Source organism: Anabrus simplex, chromosome 4 (genome assembly GCF_040414725.1).
Source record: "Anabrus simplex isolate iqAnaSimp1 chromosome 4, ASM4041472v1, whole genome shotgun sequence".
In the NCBI taxonomy this organism is placed as follows: domain Eukaryota; kingdom Metazoa; phylum Arthropoda; class Insecta; order Orthoptera; family Tettigoniidae; genus Anabrus; species Anabrus simplex.
In genome coordinates, this window is record NC_090268.1 from 335874110 (window position 1) to 335881861 (window position 7752).

At 38.1% G+C, this 7752-nt stretch overlaps 1 pseudogene; it reads left to right on the top strand.

Moving 5' to 3' along the window:
• Nucleotides 1-410: 410 nt before the first annotated feature.
• Nucleotides 411-529, top strand: LOC136873001 (5S ribosomal RNA; annotated as a pseudogene).
• Nucleotides 530-7752: the final 7223 nt, after the last annotated feature.

Here is a 7752-nt window from a genome sequence, read left to right on the forward strand (position 1 = left end):
CATCTTGATAACATAACATTACATGTTGCAGAATCGTGGCTGTAGAGATCATGCATTTAAATTCAAGTTCAAGTAAACTAGATCCTTCTTACTCGTTTGCTGTTACGGTGCTCATTTATGTGAACAACAGCCCAAAAGTTGAATATAGTACTTAGCAGAGATAGTATCTCACCTTAGTATGCCAGGAGGAGCATGCACGCAAATTTCGGCAAGATAAATGTACACAATAAGTAACTGTGGGCTAGAACAGTAATAGAACGTAAAATTTGTTGTGGAGTGGGACGTTTCGGATGGGATTTCATCCAGAAACGTACAAGAGAAATGTTAATGCTGGAAACATTTCTCAGCAAACAAAGTAGGGTTCCTCATACTACGAAAAACGTTAAATTAAGAAATTTCCTAAATTGAGCGCCAACGGCCATACCATGTTGAATACACCGGTTCTCGGCCGATCACCGCAAATAAGCAACAATGGGAGTGGTCAGTACTTAGATGGGTGACCGCTTGGGAACACCACGTGCCGTTCCTATCCAACGGCCGTAGCCGTGTTGAAACACCGTATCCCGTGAGATCTCCGAAGTTAAGCAATATTGGGCGTGGTCAAGATTTGGATGGATTGCCAAGTGCTCTTGGTAGGAGGTAAGGGAATGCAGGAGCGGAAAGGAACTGGCCACGCTACCGTACGTAAACTCCGGCTCAGGCACACCTCTGAAGAGGTTTGGACCTGCCTTTGGGCAGAATACACCCATAACTTTTACCTAAATTGTACCGAAAGTTTAAGGAATAAGGTGCCCTGAATGGTTTCAAATTGTGAGTCTTGGATAGCTGTATAAAAATAAAAAACAAATTTTGAAAATCACTTCCGGGTTAAATGCAGTTCCGGAAGAACAGCCTAAAATCGCTTTTTGCTTTATTCGTCTTCTGTTTGATTCAAATCCTAGCCAAATTTACTTACTTACATAATTATTTATATAATGTATTCCCTGGTTCAGTACCCTTAGGCGTTTTCGATGTTTTGAAAAATGACCACACCGAATGTAGTTATAAGGGCTTAAGTGAAACTCTACATTGACTCACATTAGCGCTCGCAGTGGTGCTTATGTGAAACAATGCATTGACTCACATTAGCGCTCGTAGTGAAAAACCAAACTGATAAGCTAATCGACCGAAGAACAATGATTAAGAAAAGGATTGTCATTTTTAGGAATAAATCAAACATATATTCCCATAGTGTATTATATTTTATTTACCTGACATTCGTAGCTCATATCCCTAGGACGTTTCCAACATTGAATTGCTTGCCTGAAGGGCCAGAACTGTGTATTTTGTTTCCATGACTGGCTCAACAACTAGATTGTTAATTTAATCTGCATATAAGAGACTGATTATCTCACCTTTCTTTCTACCTTCCTAATTTTCCTATTTATTTCCTTTGACAGATTTACCATATGCTGTAGTGCTTAGGGTGCACTATGTTCTTAGGGGTGGGCTAAATCAAGCTTGCTAATTTTATTGACTTCTCCCAGTTTCATCTTTGTTTTGACAACATGAAAATGACTGGGTTATTAGCAATGTTACCAGTACCATCCTTTATGCTGCCAGGACCCCTGTGACCAAAGGCCAACACGCTAACCATTTAGCCATGGAGCCGGACAAATGGATCACTGAGAAGAAATAAGTAAAACATACGTGGTGCAATGAAATTAACTGAATCACCTTCAATCGCTAAGATGGTGGACACGATCACTACGTTAGATCCTATCTTATTATTTTACAAAATTATGTCAGAATAAAAGCTAAATTACAGTTTAATTCTGCAATTCAAATGGGATGGTGTAGAAAATCAGTCCTTATTATTTTTAACTAATAAATGGGTTTAAAATTAATTATAAATTTGGGTTTCAAATTATGTTTAAATTTTACCGAAAATGAAAACTCATTAGAAGGAAATTCCTCAAATGAAGATTGTCAAATTATCCAGAATAACTATTGAATAAAATGCAAGAAAGTAATACAAATTAGATTTAAAATCTAACTGTAAAATTTGAATTTTTTCTAATTATTATAATAGTTGGTTATATCCTCATTTAAACCGAGCGGATGGATGAATTGCGAAAGACGTCTCTTAATAAAATGAAAATCACTTTTCTAAGTAAATTAAATAATCAAACTTTGTTTCTCTACTGTCATAAGATAACAACGCTGGAGCAAAAATAACAACGTTGGTAAACAACACACAGCAAAAATATAATTAATTATCTCTGACATACATGATGAAAAAAACACCACACATAAAATATCACTACTTAAAAGTAACACACCATTTCAAATTAAAAAAAAATATATCATGTAAATATTATTCTCCCAACAATGTTTCAAGAATGAAAACACGCAAAGGTCCCACGTTATATTTTTAGGTCCTATAATCAATGATCATTAGTTAAAGTCACAAATCAGCTAATAGATGTGTCACATTCGGTAACATATTACTCCCAAGGTCAATATTCGAAGTTCACACGTGATACTTCGTCCTATCCGTCCACGACTAGGTCTGTATTGTAAATCTGAACTATATTGTCGTAAAGTATCACGGATTAAATAATAAACTTTCAGGTATTAAAATGGTGAGAAACAATTGAAAAAACACCGTAAGAATAAAATTAAGCTCAATGGAAAATATTTTCATGAATTACAATTCCTAAGTGGAGAATATACATATATCGTATCATGTTATCGATCATTAAGAGGGCATGGCGTGTTAAATATTATTAATATTTTAATTATTATTGTTGCTAATATTACAACAAAATGCTCAAAATACACGGTGAAGCCACGATAAATGCTCTATGCTTTCATTCATGCTTCAAAAACTTGACTCGACGGTCATAGAAATCTGTATCAAGGACAGGGGTATAGTGCGCATTGGTATCACCCAAATATCACTATAAAATTTGTCACAAATGGAACATAATAATTGCTTTTACTCATATCAAGTAAAAAATCTTTGGCAAATTAAGAAATATTTGATTTTTGGAGAATATTATGAATACGTACTTTACCACTTTACAAGTACATTTGGTGTTGCGCTCACAGTGACACACGTATGTCTTTTGTCTTACACTTTCAACAATTTCGTGTGTGATATCTGTGTTCACTGAAGTTCTTTGCTTTCGTTTCATCGCTTCACTTGTCAATGACATCATTTCATGAATTGTATCGCGATATACAATATTTAATAGGCAACAAAATGGTATGGCCAATGTACATAAGAAAAATTGTGTGGACTGGTGATTTATTGGTCCAAGGATCGAGCTACTTTCGTTCGAACAGAAATAAAAATATTTATTGGTCCAGGGATCATGCTATTTTTTCTGTTGACCTCCATTTTGCTGTTTGAACTGCCCACTCTAGTCATATGGACAAAGATAATGAGAATCTACAGATATAGCACTCGCATTCTCCGGTGCTAGCCCTGGACAAAAGACGGCATCAGCAGCGGAATACGACATAAACCAGTCCTGTCTACAAGCCTTAAGTATGTTTTCATATTTCTCAAATAACGACGGTATTTCTTAATTTGCCAGAGATTTTTCACTTGATATGTGTAAAAGCAATTGTTATGTTCCATTTGTGACAAATTTTATAGTGATATTTGGGTGATACCTGTGCGCATCATACCCCAAGGACAGAAAATATTACCGGTTCACAATAATTATAATGGGAGCACACACATAACTATATCGCTAAGCAATGCTCAAATCCGTAAGTGTAGCAGTCACTTAATCCTCCGATTGTTAGACATTGTAATTCATGTGGATGTAATTTAATACTTTTAGCTTAATCTTAAATTTCCATGGTCAAAATTTAACGAAATTTTAAGTAAGATGAGCTACTATTCAAGTCTAATGACCACGTAACGCGAATTTATGAAGGTATAACGCAACGAAAGCATGGTTAAATGTCACATTGTAGTAAATACCACTCACGTTGCTTCAACATTAATTTAAGATGCAGTGACTTCATTAGTTTAAATCTCATTATTAGCAAGGCCATTATCATGGATAAAGTAATATTAAGGTCCAAATACTATATATTTTACTAAGAACTTGTTTTAGGTAATATCTTACAACATTTCTGCTCAATGAGCATGAAGCCTAGAAAGAAATAGTTTGTGAGGTTGACTATCACAGTGGTCATACTACATCTACTCTACAAATGATTGAAATTAATAATTTCTGCAATTTACTAACCGTATTGGATTTAAATCTTCGACGCAACATTTTGCAGTTTTTCTCTTGTTAGAACATTTTAGGATGTCATCACGGAGACGATGGCCAGTACCATCGATGTCTTGGCATATTTAGTCCATTGGTACTGCTCTATCTATCCTTTCAATGCTCCTTGGTGTCGATATTGGTGATTAGAAAATATAGAACTTCCAAAGTCAGAAATTCATTGGAGTAATCTGTTCGACGCTAGGTGTTTCTTCTGCCTCATACGGTTGTAGAAATATCTTCCAGGATTATATGAAGAATACCAATTCAAACCCTATGGCGCAACAGCCACGAAGTGCCTTGGCCTACTAAATGACCGCTGCTCAGTCCGAAGGCCTGCAAATTTTGAGGTGTCGTGTGGTCAGCACGACGAATCCTCTTGGCCGTTATTCATAGCTCTCTTGACCGGGGCCGCCATCTCACCATCAGATAGCTCCTCAATTGCAATCACGTAGGTTGAGTGGACCTCGAACCAGTCCTCAGATCCAGCTAAACATCCCTGACCTGGCCGCGAATCGAACCGGGGCCTCCGGGTAAGACGCAGGCACGCTATCCCTGCACCGCGGGACCGGTTCAAAGTTATATGGAATTTGTTAAAAATGTGTAACAGTGTGTTCTGTTCTAGTGGTAGAGCATGTCACTGTGAACACATGTGTGTGTATTTTAGAGTTCAGGATCGACTACAATACGACTCTGTTGATACTCAAAACAGTAGTGGAGTTAAGCGAAATGCTTATATCTCTCTGTTAAGTCGTAATCCGGAAGGCTGATTGGATCCTCAAATAGCACCACACAAATTAATTCGTTTATAATGAAATTGCAAAATCCGACGACGGCACCAAAATGAAGCATGCTAAGCAAGAAGTAGAATTAGGTAGTTTGCGATTGTTTTCCCTGACTGGGACAGAAATTGCTTCTACACCACTATTGACTCTATGAATAGAACTTTTTCGTAACATTCAGACGCACTAGTTATGCCTCAAATGTCACTAGCCAGCACTAACTATACCTAAGCTGCTACCTTACTGTCAGAGCTAAAAATTGCACTGAAACGGAAGCTATAGTTGTCCTAGCCTGCACCAAGAGGCAGATGAGAAAACACATCATCCAACAGAAACAGCAACAGCTCGCCGAAAATGCATACAAAGGTTAATCATGATTTCAAACAGCAATATCCGGTCATTGATATGATTTTATTATCACTTGTGATGACGGTATAATACTGTGAATTATAATTTAGGAAACAACTCCTACTTTTAAAACAAATTATATTGTAAAATTTGTACTTCTTTTTCAAGTATCAGGGCTACCGTAACAGGAGCGAATGCGCTTAAAGGAGATAGCTTAGGGGATAATGAAACAGGGAGACCAAAATGATGAACGGTCCAATGAATATGGGAACAATGACATGTAGGTGTACGCAAGTTTTACATATGATAGCAAGGAGAAGCGTACAAGAGACCAAATAGAAAGGAAGTAACGCAAGAGAGATCGGAGGAGACTACATATTGTACTACTGTGGTAAAATCTGCAATAAGAATGGAGTCGGGATAATTTTAAACCAGAAAATGAAGAAAGGAGTAGTAGAAAATTAGGCAGAATTAATGCAATGAAATTACACTTTGACGGAGAGCCATTGCATGTATTACGCGTGCATATACCACAGGTGCGATGTAATCAAAGGGAAGACTGAACAGAGATTAGTGAAGCGGTAGGGACATACCAAAGAACGAGAGGTTGTTTGTAGGTGGTGACCTCAAAATGAACATGTGGAAGAAATCAACGTTGGGAATGAAAGGGTACAGAGAAGTATGATTTAGAAAGAGGCACAACGAAAGAGAAATAAATACAGACTTTGCTGCAGCGACAAACATGGCGATGGGGAACACTTATTTCAGCAACCTTTCAAACAGCGTGTGACATATTCAAGTGGTGGAAGATATTCACAAGTCGATTACAAGCTTTTCAGAAGAGAGATGTTGAAAGAAGTGAGCAAGTGCGAAGTGCCATCTGCAGAGATAGTGGCACCCCAACATAGACTAGTCATTTGCACAGCGACTTGGTAGATCACCAAGAGTAATCGAAGAAGAGTTAAACAAAACAAAATCGTGGAAGCTGAAACATCTTGACTTGTGTGAGAAGTTTGTGGTGGAGGACAGAGAGCACCTTCGATCGACAATTGCAAATAAAGAAGACTGAATAAGACCATGTAGTTGGAGTTATGCAAGACGCAGGTGATAAGGTCCTGTGATGGACCACCGGAAAATGTAAATTTGATAAATAGACATGGTGGTGGAGGGAAGTGGTACAAAAATGTGTCACGGACAAGAAAAAGGCAAATAGTAAATGGTATAAGGAAGGAGAAAATGCCGAAGAGCAATACAATTGAGCAGAGAGTGTTGTGGTCAAAGCTAAGGCAGAGGTATATGATGTTCTATACGAAGACCTTGAGACGGAGGAAGGACAAAGGATATTTTTAGTATTCTACGAGAGAAGGTGAAGAACAGTCAAGATATAAATCAGACAAGGGCTAATATGGTAGACTGCTGAGGAATGATCCTGAAATTGTAGAACAATGAAGGGAGTAGTTTGTGAAAACACTGAATTGTGAACTTCAGAGAGCAGTGGGAGATGAAGGCGAATGATGGGAATCGTGCAACGTATCATAAAATAATATGTGGAGAACGCGTTTAACTAAACAAAGAATGGTAAGGCTGTGGGATTGGATAATATACCGGTGGAAGCGTGGAAAACTGTAGTAAATGGAGTGTTTTTGGTTCACAGATATATTCAGCAGCATACAAGGGTGTCCTGATTCCAATATATAAGAGAAACAAATCAAACATCATTAAACAATGGGAGAGAGTGATCGAATAGCGAATGAGGCAAGAAGTAGTGATCAGCAAGTAGCAGTTCGGTTTCGTGCACGGCAAAGGAACAAAAAATTACATATGTGCCTGAGACAACTCGTGTGCAAGTACACAGAAGTCTACAAGAGCTTGTCAAAGGTCTTCATTGATCTGGAAAGAGCTGGAAGTATGGCAGTGCCTACGAGAGAAACTTGTACCTGAAAATGATGCAAGCCTGATGAAAGACACGTACAAGGGCAGCGATACTATGTTCAGATGTAAATCTGCAACTAAAAAGGCCTTTCCAGAGTACACCACAGTTCCTTCCTTAATCCACTAACTTTTTGCAAATACCACGGACGTGTTGACGGAGGGAGTCACAATGGAGGCTCCATGTGTCATGATGTTCACTGCTGACGTGACCCTATGTACAGACACGAAGGAACTTGCGGGGACGTGGTTGGAGGAATTATCTTAAGCGATCGCAAGACAGAGTTCCCGAGCCTGGGGGAAGCTGAAACATGTCTAACGTTGGCTGAAGTACCTGCCCCAACAGAAGTTTGTTCATATATGTTGGTAAAGTAATCAAAAAAGTTGGTGGACTGGAGGAGGATATAAAGAGCATGATT